Here is a 13,531-nt window from a genome sequence, read left to right as displayed (position 1 = left end):
TGAGTCGGATCACCCACGGGGAATCGCGCCACATGGCCGTAGTGTCGTAACTGACGCTCCCTCACAATGCAGGTAATGTGCCTCATTTGGGACTCCATGGTACCCAAGGATTTTCCGGAGAAACACAGTACCAAAGGAGTCCAGTCTTCATCACTGATAGCATCCATGTCTCGCAACCATAGAGCAAGACAGGAAGCACCAGGACTCTAAAGACTTGGACCTTCGTCCTTTTCCAGAGACATCGGGAGCACCATAGATAACTTTCCAGCAACCCCATAACCCCCCATGCTCTCCCAATACGTCTACTGACTTCCTACAAATCTGTTTTAAGTAGTACTTTACCTTTATTGCCCACAAGTGGAAAACCACTTTGATCTAGTCAAGTTCCTACATACTGTAACAACTCTAGGGGGTGTGCCAGCCACCCAAACCAACACAGACAGACGCTAGAGGAACACTTATAAAAACAAAGACATTTTTATTTTTTCCTTCACTCGTGTGGGGCATCTTCCCAGTCCCCACGAGCCCACAACACAATAGCACAATATCACTAAATTCTTTTTACTCCTCTGCTCCTCTTTAGCATGCTTTGTCCACCTTCCACCGACTCTGGCTCACCGAGTACTGTCCACTGGTCCCTTATATAAGGCCCCCGGAAGTGCTTCAGGTGTTTATTGCCCTACCTCTGGCAGCACCTCCAGGAGTGACAGAAGAACCACCCACACGGGCTCAGGAACAGATGCAGCGCCCCCTGGCAGCGCACCTGGATTCCAACAGGGCTGTAACGGACTACATCTCCCATGAAGCCCTGTGGGAGCCTGAGGTATGGCTGCCACCCAAGGGGGCTGCCATCTAGTGTTTCGGGAGAGGTAGTGTTCTGTCCACACTGGCTGCCCAAGTCTCTCCATAGCAGAGGTGTCCCAGCAGGGCAAGGGCCACGTCCATCTATGACAATACAAGACATGTAATCAAGTACAAATTAATGATGTATTTAAACACCTAAAACAAAATTCAATTACTCATTTCAACAAAAATTGAATCTGGCCTGTTTAAAACCGTTATTATAGTCGGTCTAAAACTATTTCGAATTCAATTTGTTTTAAATTTTGCCAGCAGGTATTGCCTCCCAGAAAGTAAAATTTGGAAACAATTATGTAAGCACAGTCTTATCTGCTTTCATTTTTCCTCTTTTATTGAACAATTCTTGAAGACCTAATTGCAATTGCCCACCGAGGGCAGACCCCAGTTGAATTAAGAAGATGTCAGCTTGTGACGCATATTTAACAAATATTCTGATTTGTTAAAAAAATATTACACATTACAAAGGTTGTAATCGTTACAAGCCAGCCATAACTTTCAATTTGCTTTTCATAAACTCTGTTTTTCAGCGTCTTTGATATTATACAAGGATCATAATGTGAATTTCCATGGTGGATCTTGCTTGCTTGAAATCCCAGCCTTCCATTTGCAGCTCTTAAGGGCTTCTTGAGCTTGAGGCTTGATTTCTTATATGAAGGCACTAATGCATTTGATCTAATTATTTGATTACAGATTTTGAATTTCACACTTTTGAACACCCTACAACAATTTTTTTTTCCGATTTACAGCTAAAATTATTTACACACTTAATCTATCCACTAGAAAATACATTTTTATCAAAATAAAATTCCTGTTATTGCAGATTGCTCTCCTATTCAAAGTGATTTCTTCCCTTGCACTCATTGCTTTTGCTTTTTCACTCCCACAATCTTGTGTGGGATTATTTCAGTATATAATTTTTGTGTAAAATCTAATAAAGTAATCCTCACTAACTAATTTTTTGTTTCCATGCCCAGCTGAATATTGCTAAGAAAGGTAAGAACAGGACAGACCTATTTGTTAATAGCTAACATGTGTAATTAGCACATTTTCACTTGAATGTTGTTTTCACAGTTAATGTTTCATGTTGTGCTAAATAAGGAGTCCAAAATAAGAAACCAATTAAAAATATTTGTGTGTGTGGGTGTCCATGTGAATAACTATAAGCTCACACTGAATGGTGTTTTTCTCTCGTTTTCATGGTGTTTTTATTGAATGACAACAGAAGGAAGGAAAATGAAGATTCCAGTCAACAGCTCTACTGAAAAAAGTAAACCTCAGGAGCTGTTCACAGTCAGTTAGTACTGTTATCAAGTGTAACTAAAATGAAAGTATTTAGATTTCAGTTTAAAAATAATTTACAGTTTGTAGTTGTTAAATTATTTTTGCCTCATTTCCCAATGTCATTTGGTTTAGTATGGGTGCGGTTGTTATGGCATTGCTAGGGACTCATACCAAGCATCTGCGCCCCCAACATGCCACCAGCTCAGCGGCCCACAAGTCAACACAATACACATCCTGGTTGTTAAACTGGATCTCTTACTGGTAATTACTCTGTGCTGCCCTAGGTTAGTTGTTGACTTTTTATACCTTTACTAGGTGTTTTGAGGATTATGAAGCTACCAGTTTCTATAACTAAACCTTAATTTTGTTTTTGTTATTTTTATTTTTACTATTATTGCCACCATACTGTATAGTTATGGTCACCTCCATTTTGTGCTCTGGTTGCTTGTACTGCTCTCTAGAGGTGTGACCAGTGGCAGTGCTAGGTTATTTTGTGCCCTAGGCCAAGCTTATTAGTATGCCAACTGACTGTTTGGTAACTAACTTGTGCGGCTGGGTTTCCCCCCCTTTATGATCTGCACCCAATGCAAACGCCCTTCTTCTTCTTTCGGCTGCTCCCATTAGGGATTACCACAGCGGATCATCTTCATCCATATCTTTCTGTCCTTGTCATCTTGTTCTGTTACACCCATCACCTGCATGTCCTCTCTCACCACATCCATAAACCTTCGCTTAGGCCTTCCTCTTTTCCTCTTCCCTGACAGCTCTATCCTTAGCATCCTTCTCCCAATATACTCAGCATCTCTCCTCTGCACATGTCCAAACCAACGCAATCTCACCTAACCGTCCAACTTGAGCTGACCCTCTAATGTTTTCATTTCTAATCCTGTCCATCCTCGTCACACCCAATGCAAATCTTAGCATCTTTAACTCTGCCACCTCCAGCTCTGTCTCCTGCTTTCTGATCAGTGCCACCGTCTCCAAACCATATGACATAGCTGGTCTCACTACCGTCCTGTAGATCTTCCCTTTCACTCTTGCTGGTACCTGTCTGTCACAAATCACTCCTGACGCTCTTCTCCACCCATTCAGTCCTGCCTGCACTCTCTTTTTCACCTCTCTTCCACAATCCCCATTGCTCTGTACTGTTGATCCCAAGTATTTAAACTCCTCCACCTTCGCCAACTCTACTCCCTGCATCCTCACCATTTCACTGACCTCCCTCTCATTTACACACATGTATTCTGTCTTGTTCCTACTGACCTTTGTGTGAATGCCCAATTCGCCATAATGGTGGCACTGGCCCTGTATGTGACGTCAGAGGTTGTACACTTTGTCAAATTATGTGTCACGGTCACTTCATCATCCGAGCAGACAGATGTTTCCAAACAAATCTTTTTTTGCCTTGTGCTTTTTTGAATAACTTTTGAATACTCTGGTTCTTTGTTCCTTGTCCATATTTTCTCAACCACTTGTTTTGTCTACTTGATTTGCCTTTGGTAATGGTGCGGTTTGATGTCTCGGTTCTCGATCCTTTTTCTGGTTTTGACTATCTCTTTTTCTACTGGTTACTATTGCACATCTTTTTGCAAGTCTACTAGCATAACAATGGTATCCAAGATTGCGGATAACTACCTTGAGACTTTGCATGCAAATTTATTATAAAACTTGATCAGAATCTTGGATTTTTTAAAACATGAGAGGAATGCTTGCATGTCTGAACTTGCCTCAGCATATATGATGAAACAGTGTTTGCTTGGCCACTGAAATACAGGCACTCAAAGAGGGTTTTGATAAAAGGAAACCTGATAACGAATATTCTAATAAATCTTGCCAGAAGGAGTTATGTAGTGAGACAATTGTCCATAAGAATTATTAATAGTAAGGAAAAGGCCAGAAAATCCAAATGTGAAACTCAATTCATTGTGGATGGTGGCAGGCATTGTCCAAGCAGAAAAAGCAGCGATAAATGAAATAAGCAAAACTTGAGGGCAAAACCAAGAATTAGAAGTTAAAGCTGAAATGAGATCAAACCCATAAATGAATACATAGAACTTGGTCTACTTGTTGAAATGTTAACTACTGTATGCTGTGGTCTTCTGAGAGAATGACAAGCTGATACTGCAATGACTTATTGGTGTGCCAACCCGCTGTCCCCATTTACTTGTAAAACTCAACAAAACCAATCTGTGATGACGTTCAGAAAGGATACCCCATAACACTCGGGCTAGCTCAGACAACACGATTAAAGCAGTTATAAACAGGCGGTGGAGCTCTTCTCCTTAGGTTGCTTGAACTAGAAGTGGTGCCCCCTTCTGAGTGGTCTTGCTTTTATGGCCCAGGGACTTGGAGTGGTGGAGTCAGTTGCCCTCAGTGTGTTGTTTCTCTGCACAGTAGAAGAAGACAAGACAGATAGGGGCAGCAACCTCCTTTCAGCTCAGGGTGGTAGCAAGTACCTGGAAAGAACTCAGAGGGTGGCCCTCTGACATGCATGGATGACAAAGCTAAAGATTTATTGTTTCTTTTATTCACCTGAGGGATAGAGCAATGATCACCGCTGCCATATTTATGTCATCACAGCAGGTGATACCATGTGTGATGGTATAAGCGAAAAATGGGATGAATGAAAAACAAAAACATACTTTAATAAATTATATTAAATCAATAAGAACCTGTTAATTAATTTTTCATGATAAAAAGCATACATATAACAACACAAACATCTCCATGCTTTGTGGGAGCTGTGAGCATGATGTGACTCCATCTACTGTTAGTAATGGAAGGTGAGCTTAGTGCAGTTGTAAAGGAAATGTCCATATAAAAGTGTATGTGTTTATAGTAAGTATGCACACGTGCACGCACTCACCCACTCTACCTTCATATTTCAAAAAACACATGAATAATCAAGGAAGACAGGCTAAATTATTAGTTTTCATTGGCTATTACTCTGAGAAGGATACTGTTTAGGTGTCGATTAGTTTTATTTGACCTAAAGCATTTACCAGGGGGGAGTTTTTGGAACAAAAGATGGCCCGGGTCCCAGAAGTCAGTGGTGATTTTTTTGACGTGTTTTATGACACTGGATGCATACAAGGTCTGCAACAGATGTAAGACCACAGGTCAGGTCAGGTCAGGTCAGGTTGGGGAGCATGCACCCACCACCATGACAAAACAGCTTGGGATCCTGGTTGGCAACCCCACAGGCAGACACACAGTCTAGTCCCACCCTCTGAAAATGAGCCTCTAACTGCCGCAGCCAGGTGTTACGTGGGCATCCCCTTGGCCTGGTCCAGCCACTCATGTCCTGTGAGGATCCTGTGAGCCGAATCACCCTCGGGGAATCACGCCACATGGCTGTAGTGCCGTAACTGACACTCCCTCACAATGCAGGTAATGTTGCCTCATTTTGGACTGCTCATTTGCCACAAAGTCAAACCAGTGGTACCCAAGGATTCTCTGAAAAGACATAGTACCGAAGGATTCCAGGGTATGACATTAATCTGCATCTGGCACTGCAAGCGGTCCTCCAACTTGTAGGGAAACCATGGGGGTTGCTGGCAGGATTGGCACACCATCCACCATAAAGAAACTTCACGCAGCTCTGAGACAACAGACAGGACTCCTTTCTGCTCTCCATGGGAGTAGCTCTGCTGCAGCCACCCATAGGAAGGCTACTCACATTATAAAGGGAATGGAGGAATGACCTCTGGAGTCCTGTCCCCATAAGAGTTAAAGAGCCAATGGGGTCGGGCCTGTTGAGGATCAGACTGGTGTGGTGCTGAGGCATTGCCGGCTAAACAGTAGCATTTAGGTCCCAATTTGAGGTGTCCCATCCAGGTAGGTGCATATGGAATGTCTTGTCTCTCCGGCATTAAATGAAGAGCACAATCAATTATTTTCTCACCAGATCTCACAATTTATTTTCATAGTGGACCATTTCTGAACCAAACCAGACAATAATGGAAAATGTGATTATACAGTATCTTTAATTATGGCTTTGCAGAATTGTACAAGGGTGGGCTAGGAAATATTTTGTTTCTTTAGTTGGAATAGAAAATACATCTGCCAATGATCCTTCTTAGTGACTGAAGTGGTGTTAATGTCTGAGCTTGAGTGTGTTTGTGACAGTTGCACCCAAACATTTGAGGGATTCCACCATATTGACTGTTGAATCATTCATTTTTAGAAGGAGAGGTCATAACAGCTGTTTGTGAAAGTCAGTTACCATTTCCACTGTCTTGGTGATATTGAGTACCATATTATTTGTAGGACATTCCTACATAAACATATACTAGAAAATAAAATAAGAGACACACTAATTTATTCCATTATCGAATCCTAAATCTTCCAATAGCTGTCAGTGTCACTTCACATGGCCAAGGGTATTAAGCTGATGTTATAGCAAGTGTGAAGAAAACACAGGCACGCAGATTAAGGGTTGGGGATTCCATCCATGTATACTGTAGACCACAGTAAATGGTTGAAAGAATTCTCAATTACGGACAGGTTTGTAAAGTACAATTGACAAAGAATGGTGGTGACACGGATGAATTTATGATATGGGGAACGGAAGAAGGAATGCTGGGAGGATGACTTGGAGGATCTTGGGATGGTGGTGACGTCATCTGTAAGTGACCGGAGGTGAATTCATAACACGGAAGCGGCTCGGACATCTGGACAAGGCTTTTGAGACAAATTCAAGGTGTCGTGAGTTTTTGTTAGTCTTTCCTGTTAAAATAAAGAGAGAGGTGTTAACATGTTGTCTTAGTCCCCCGTCTTGTGGTTTCACACGACTCATCGGGTCCTTTAGCTGCCCCATAATTGCTCGTGTGTGACACAAGATAAAAAAAAAAGAAACTAAAAATAGGAGGGGCAGTTTAAAGCTTTCTAATTTGAAATCAGCTCTAAACTTAGTTGGAAGCCAGGGTAAAGACTTGAGATCTGGATTCATTTGGTCATGCTTTTTAAATCTAGCAATGATCTTTCCCACAACATTTTAATTAAAGTAATATATATATATCAAGAATGCAAAGAGAAATGAAACCTTAGTTTGTTCAAGAACTGGAGGTTAATTGTAATTAGTAATGGTTATGCTCACCAATTCTCAACATTTTGGCTTATCGTCTGGGAAAAAAACTCAAGGCTTTGAATCTTGATGCTACCACAGTCTTCTAGATCAATGACCACCTGACCAGCAGACAGCAGTTTGTAAGGATGAGGGACTAACTGTGTGCCAGAAATGGTGATGTGTAACACTGGACCACTACAGGGAACTGTCCTGTCTCCCTTCCTGTTTGACCCTAAACAAAAGCACAATACCAGTGCTTGTCATCTACAGAAATTATTTCAGATGACTTGTCTATCATAGGCTGCATTAATAATGGAGATGAGTTAGAGTACAGGAAAGTCGTGACAGACTTTGCCTTGTGGCTCAGAAACAGCAAACAACCTGCAACTCAACATCACCAAGGAAAAAGAGCTGATGGTAAACTTCTGACGTGCCAAGAAGCCACTGAGACCAGTCAACATTCTGGAGTAGGATGTGGAAGTGGTGTAGAGCAACAAATAACTGGGGGGTTACATGAACAACAAAGTGGATTGGTCTGGTGGTGCTGGACAGAAGGACCAGAGCAGACTGGACTTCCAGAGGAGACTCCGGTCTTTTGATTTGAAATGTTCCACTAGTCCATAATAGCCAGTGTGGTGTTTTTAACTGCAGTTTCCTGGGAAAGCAACCTGAGCCAAGAAGAAGCACAATAACTGAGCAACTTATCAAGAAAGCCTGTTCCATCACATTGTGAACCCTGGACACTCTGGGAAGCTGTTGCAGAAAAGAGGATGGTGGTAAAATTGGATGCCATCAGGAAAAATCCCCTCCATCCCTCAAGGAAGTACTCCCTTGGAGCAACAGTTTTAGCAAAAGGCTCATTTCACCATGGTGTGCTAAGAGGAACCTCTGGGGGTCTTGACTGCCCACTGTTATAAGGTAATTCAAGGCTTCCATCCAATGTATTTGTTAAGTTTATTTTGTATTATCTGTCCCATGAGTCTGTATCCTTGTTTTTTAAGTTTCTACTGCTGTATATATCTAAATTTCCCCTTGGAATTAATAAAGTTTCAGTGGGTAGCGTAGTTAGGAGACCCGGGTTCACTTCCCAGGTCCTCCCTGCATGCAGTTTGCATGTTCTCCCCGTGTCTGCATGGGTTTCCTTCGGGTGCTCCAGTTTCCTCCCACAGTCAAAAAGCATGCAGGTTAGGTGTATTGGCGATTCTAAATTGTCCCTAGTGCTTGGTGTGTGCGTGTGTGTGTCCTGTGGTGGGCTGGTGCCCTGTGTTGGCTGGGATTGGCTCCAGCAGACCCCCGTGACCCTGCAGTTAGGATATTACGGGTTGGATGATTAATGGATGGATGGATGGATGGATGAATTAATAAAGTTTATCTAATCTAATCTGATCTAATTGGGGGGATGCAGGCCCACAGTTGACTAATAAACCAGCAATGGCAGCTATGAAAAAGATCATAAAGGGCAGAGTCCAAAGCTACATTTCACACCAAAGTAGGCAAGAGAATAACTGAATAAAACCTCTTTTCCTCTTGCCTTTCAGCTCTATACTTAACATCCTTCTCCCAATATACTCAGCATCTCTCGTCAGCACATGTCCAAACCACTGCAATCTCGCCTCTCTGACTTTATCTCCAAACCGTCCAACCTGAGCTGATCCTCTAATGTCCTCATTTCTAATACTGTCCATCCTCGTCACACCCAATGTAAATCTTATCATCTTTAACTCTGCCACCTCCAGCTCCATCCTCTGCTTTCCGGTCAGTGCCACCGTCTCCAACCCATATAACATAGCTGGTCTCAATACTGTCCTGTAGACCTTCCCTTTCACTCTTGCTGATACCCATCTGTCACAAATCACTCCTGACACTCTTCTCCACCCATTCCACCCTACCTGCACTCTCTTTTTCATCTCTCTTCCACAATCCCCATTACTCTGTACAGTTGATCCCAAGTATTTAGACTCCTCTACCTTCGCCAACTCTTCTCCCTGCATCCTCACCATTCCATTGACCTTCCTCTCATTTACACACATGTATTCTGTCTTGTTCCTACTGACCTTCATTCCTCTTGTCTCTAGAGGGTCTCCTTGACCTACTCCCTACTCTCGTTACGGATCACAGTGTCATCAGCAAGCATCATAGTCCTCTGAGTTCAAAAACTGAAAAGTTGTTCTTTTATTGATTTTAAGTTTAGAAAAGATGCAATGGATGGTTCTTAAATTAGATGTTGCGTATAACATCACAACTTAACTTATGCCTATGGCAACTATGCAAAGATAAGGCAAACATAGAACATTATTAAAGAGAGTGAAGACATAACAATAAGGGTAGAATCCATAAAATTTGTAATAAAATCATATTCTGCATTAGAAAGAAAATGATCAGATATTAAAATCTCACAGAACCTGACACCACTTATATTGTAAATTGGCTATTGTCTACCTGACAATGCTCCAAATTTGAACACTGAATCTGCACTGACCTATTCTTATCCTGTCATCTTCATCTATTGTTTGTTAAGCCTGCTAAACTAAATACTTGTATAAGTTTGGAAGATGTGTTTTTTGTGTCTTGTTTTGAGAAATGACTCACATGACATTTGTCTTTTACACTTTCTTCTTTCAGTCAGGTGAAAATCCCTAAAGGCCAGCATTTCTCTATTTTTTTCTATTAACTTTTCTAAACACACAATAGTGAATTTTTAGAAGATTACATCTATTATTCTTGTAAGGAAGTTATTTCTTTATTTGGTAGGATTTGAATCCTACGCAATTTGCAACAGTTTCTTTTTTGAAATTATCCATGATCCATTCTTTATTCAGTTCAATTCAATTCAGTGGTTTACATCTATTATTCTTGCAAGCAAATAATTTTTGGATTTGGAGAAGATTGAATCCCAAGAAATTCATCTACTGATCTATGATCCATTCTTTATTAAATTCAATTCAGTTTAGTTTTGTATAACATTCTTCACTGAATGTAGGCACAGATCTCTTTCACAGGTAAAATTCATGTATAACTTTAGTATGTACTAGGGGGTTGTGCCCCCTGCTCACTTTTCTCCCCAACCCCCTGGCCTGCGCTACGCTCTAGCCTCTTTGCGGTTCTGCTGCTCATGTATCGGGATGCGGATGTACAATTTAAATAGATTTTTATTTTCATGGGAATTTTTACATATGCATCAACGCAATGTATAACTGCCTGTGATTGAATTTCGTTTCTTTCCCTCTATTAAATAAAATTACTTTTTCTAAAATTTGGCTCTGAGATTTGTTAATTGTCTTTGCAAAAGCTATTCTAACCAGAAGCTGTTAACGTTTTAATACGCATGGCAAATCAAGATCTTCTTTGGTGTCTAATGTTATCCCCTGAAGATGTCCTACATTTCCTTTCTTGGATATGGCCTTCTTTCTACAGTAATCTGTGCATTGTAAGACCGGACGTTGTTAACGGTTGTAGATATTCTTCGTGATATAGTAAGTTTTTGTTCTACATGATCACCATCAACTGTTTCAGCATAGTCTATTGATATGCATATAACCAATTTGCTGTGTAACCATTCGAAATTTTTGGAAGCATTTAACCAGTTTGGTGTATAACCGATCAACATTTTTGGCGTTAATTCGTCTGACTTCCTCTTTCTCTGTGCTTCAGATTGCGCATGTATTCTTTTTTTATGGTGATAACCCTGCATGATGAAATTCTTCAATAAGATTTGGACATAATACATCTTCTTTAATTGGGAACTTAAAGTGCGGAAAACATTAAAATGTATAATAGCTGAGAGCGCAGGAAGTGTGTCTGACAAAAGCATTCACAGAGCTAAGAGGACCGTGGTCTTGTTTGAAAATTTTTGAGAGGAGGGCGTGACTTCTGAAGGCAAAAGTCTCGTCTCACAGGACTTGAAAAAATCTCTCTTCCAAAAAGTCTCACCGCGTCGAAGGATTTTTTTATATAATAGATAGATTTATTCTGATATTTGAACTCTGCATCTTCACTGACTGTTCTGAGTATTTCCTATTTTCTCTCCATAATATAAATAGCACCATCCAAAAATTCTCCAGTCCCAATCCATTCTACATTAATAGAGGACAAGAAAAGACCACCCTGCAGGCATCGAACAATGGAAATGAGATTCAGAAAGGACAATCATGTGAGTTAGTTGGAACGCACGCACAAAACAACATTGTTTATGTGATACATAGAGCCAGACGGATCAACCAAGCGAAATCTAAAGTCGGAGAGTTGAATCATTGTCAATACTCCATATGAATTTCCAGTATAAAATCAATCACGGTCTTGTTTCCAAAAATAATTTCAATAAAGCACAGATGTTAAAACTTAAATTAAACAAATAGCAGTAATACTGAAGAACTAGCCAATCAAGCAGTAGATTGAGTAGATGATTAGTAGCTGTCAGAGTTCATTTTTACTGTTAAATGCGATTTTTCGCTCTTTGATTATACAGACATGGACAAATCTGATGTTACCCATACAGTTAATTGAAAAAGTGCTCTATCCATCCATCCATTGTCCAACCCGCTGAATCCGAACACAGGGTCACGGGGGTCTGCTGGAGCCAATCTCAGCCAACACAGGGCACAAGGCAGGAACCAATCCCAGGCAGGGTGTCAACCCACCGCAGGACACATACAAACACACCCACACACCAAGCACATACTAGGGACAATTTAGAATCGCCAATCCACCTAACCTGCATGTTTTTGGACTGTGGGAGGAAACCGGAGCGCCCGGAGGAAACCCACGCAGACACGGGGAGAACATGCAAACTCCACGCAGGGAGGACCCGGGAAGCGAACCCAGGTCCCCAGGTCTCCCAACTGCGAGGCAGCAGCGCTACCCACTGCGCCACCGTGCCGCCCAAAAGTGCTCTATGCATCCTGAAAAGTTATTAAATGAAAACCAATCGTCCCCTGTATACCTGCATTCCTTTGATATGTCATTGAGTAAAGCAAAGCAAGTGTGACAAGAGATCAGGTATTGTTTATTCTACAAAAATATTCTGAAATGGCCAGGACACATTTGTTGGTATCCTTAGAAAAGACTCTAAATAATTGGATTTGAGTGATATTTCAGACTAGCTGTTTTCTTGAATTAGTATCAGACATGTCTCCAATCGAACAATCAGTCATTCTGCCTATTTAAATGGGAAAAGTAGTCACTCTGCTGTTTGGTATCATCGTTTGTCCCACACTGAACATGAACCAGAGAAAGCAAAGGAGAGAGTTGCCTGAGGAGATCAGAAAGAAAATCAAAGACAAGCACGTTAAAGGCAAAGGCTTGAAGACCACCTTCAAGAAGCTTGCTGTTCCCGTTAACAACAGCTCCAACTATTAATAAGACGTTCAATGTCCATGGGACTACAGTCGACCTCCCTGAGTGCAGCCACAAGAGAAAAGACCTCCAAATGGACAGAAGGATATTGAGAATGGTAGACAAAAAGGAAAGCATAACTTCAAAGAGATACAAGCTGAACTCCAAGGTCAAGGTCCATCAGTGTCTGATCGCACCATCAGTCACTTTATGAGTGACAGTGGGCTCAATGAAAGAAGACCCAGGAGGACTCCAGTCTTGAGAGAGACATAAAAAAGCCAACTGGAATTTTTTAAAATGCAAATTGACAAGCCACAATGCTTTCGGGAGAATGTCCTTTGGATAGGGGAGAGAAAACATGAGCTTTTTGGCAAGTCACATGAGCTCTATGTTCAAAGATGAGAAAATGAAGTTTTCAAAGAAAAGAACACCATAACTACTGTGAAATATGGACGGGGCCACTTTGCTGGATCTGGCATGGGTGCCTTGTGTATGTGCAAGGAACAATAATATCTCATGACTATCAGTATATTCCGGAGTGAAAAGTACTGCCCGGTACCAGAATCCTCTGCCTCAGTTGCAGGAAATGGATCCTCCAAGAGGATAATGAACTAAAACACACAGCTTAAAACACCCAAGAATGTCTAAGAACAAAACAATGGACTATTCTGAAGTGGCCTTCTATGAGCCCTGATTTGAATCCTATCCTAGAGTGGTGGCTTTGAGGCTAAGGATCTGCGTTGGTTTCTGGAAGGTTGCTGATTAAAATCCCATTACTGCCAGAAGGGATCCTACACTGGCCCTTTACCTGAAACAATTACTCCAGTTGCACTGAACAATGGCTGACCCTGCTCTTTGACCCCTAAAAGTCATGTGAAAAGACAATTTCCCTTTGAGGATTAATATGGTATACCAAATATCAAATACAAAACAAAAAAAAATCTATGGAAAGAACTGAAACCTGCAGTTTGGAGGAGGCCCCATTCAAAC

The sequence above is a fragment of the Erpetoichthys calabaricus genome, chromosome 5 (genome assembly GCF_900747795.2).
Source record: "Erpetoichthys calabaricus chromosome 5, fErpCal1.3, whole genome shotgun sequence".
Lineage (NCBI taxonomy): Eukaryota > Metazoa > Chordata > Cladistia > Polypteriformes > Polypteridae > Erpetoichthys > Erpetoichthys calabaricus.
This window is presented reverse-complemented; position numbering follows the sequence as displayed.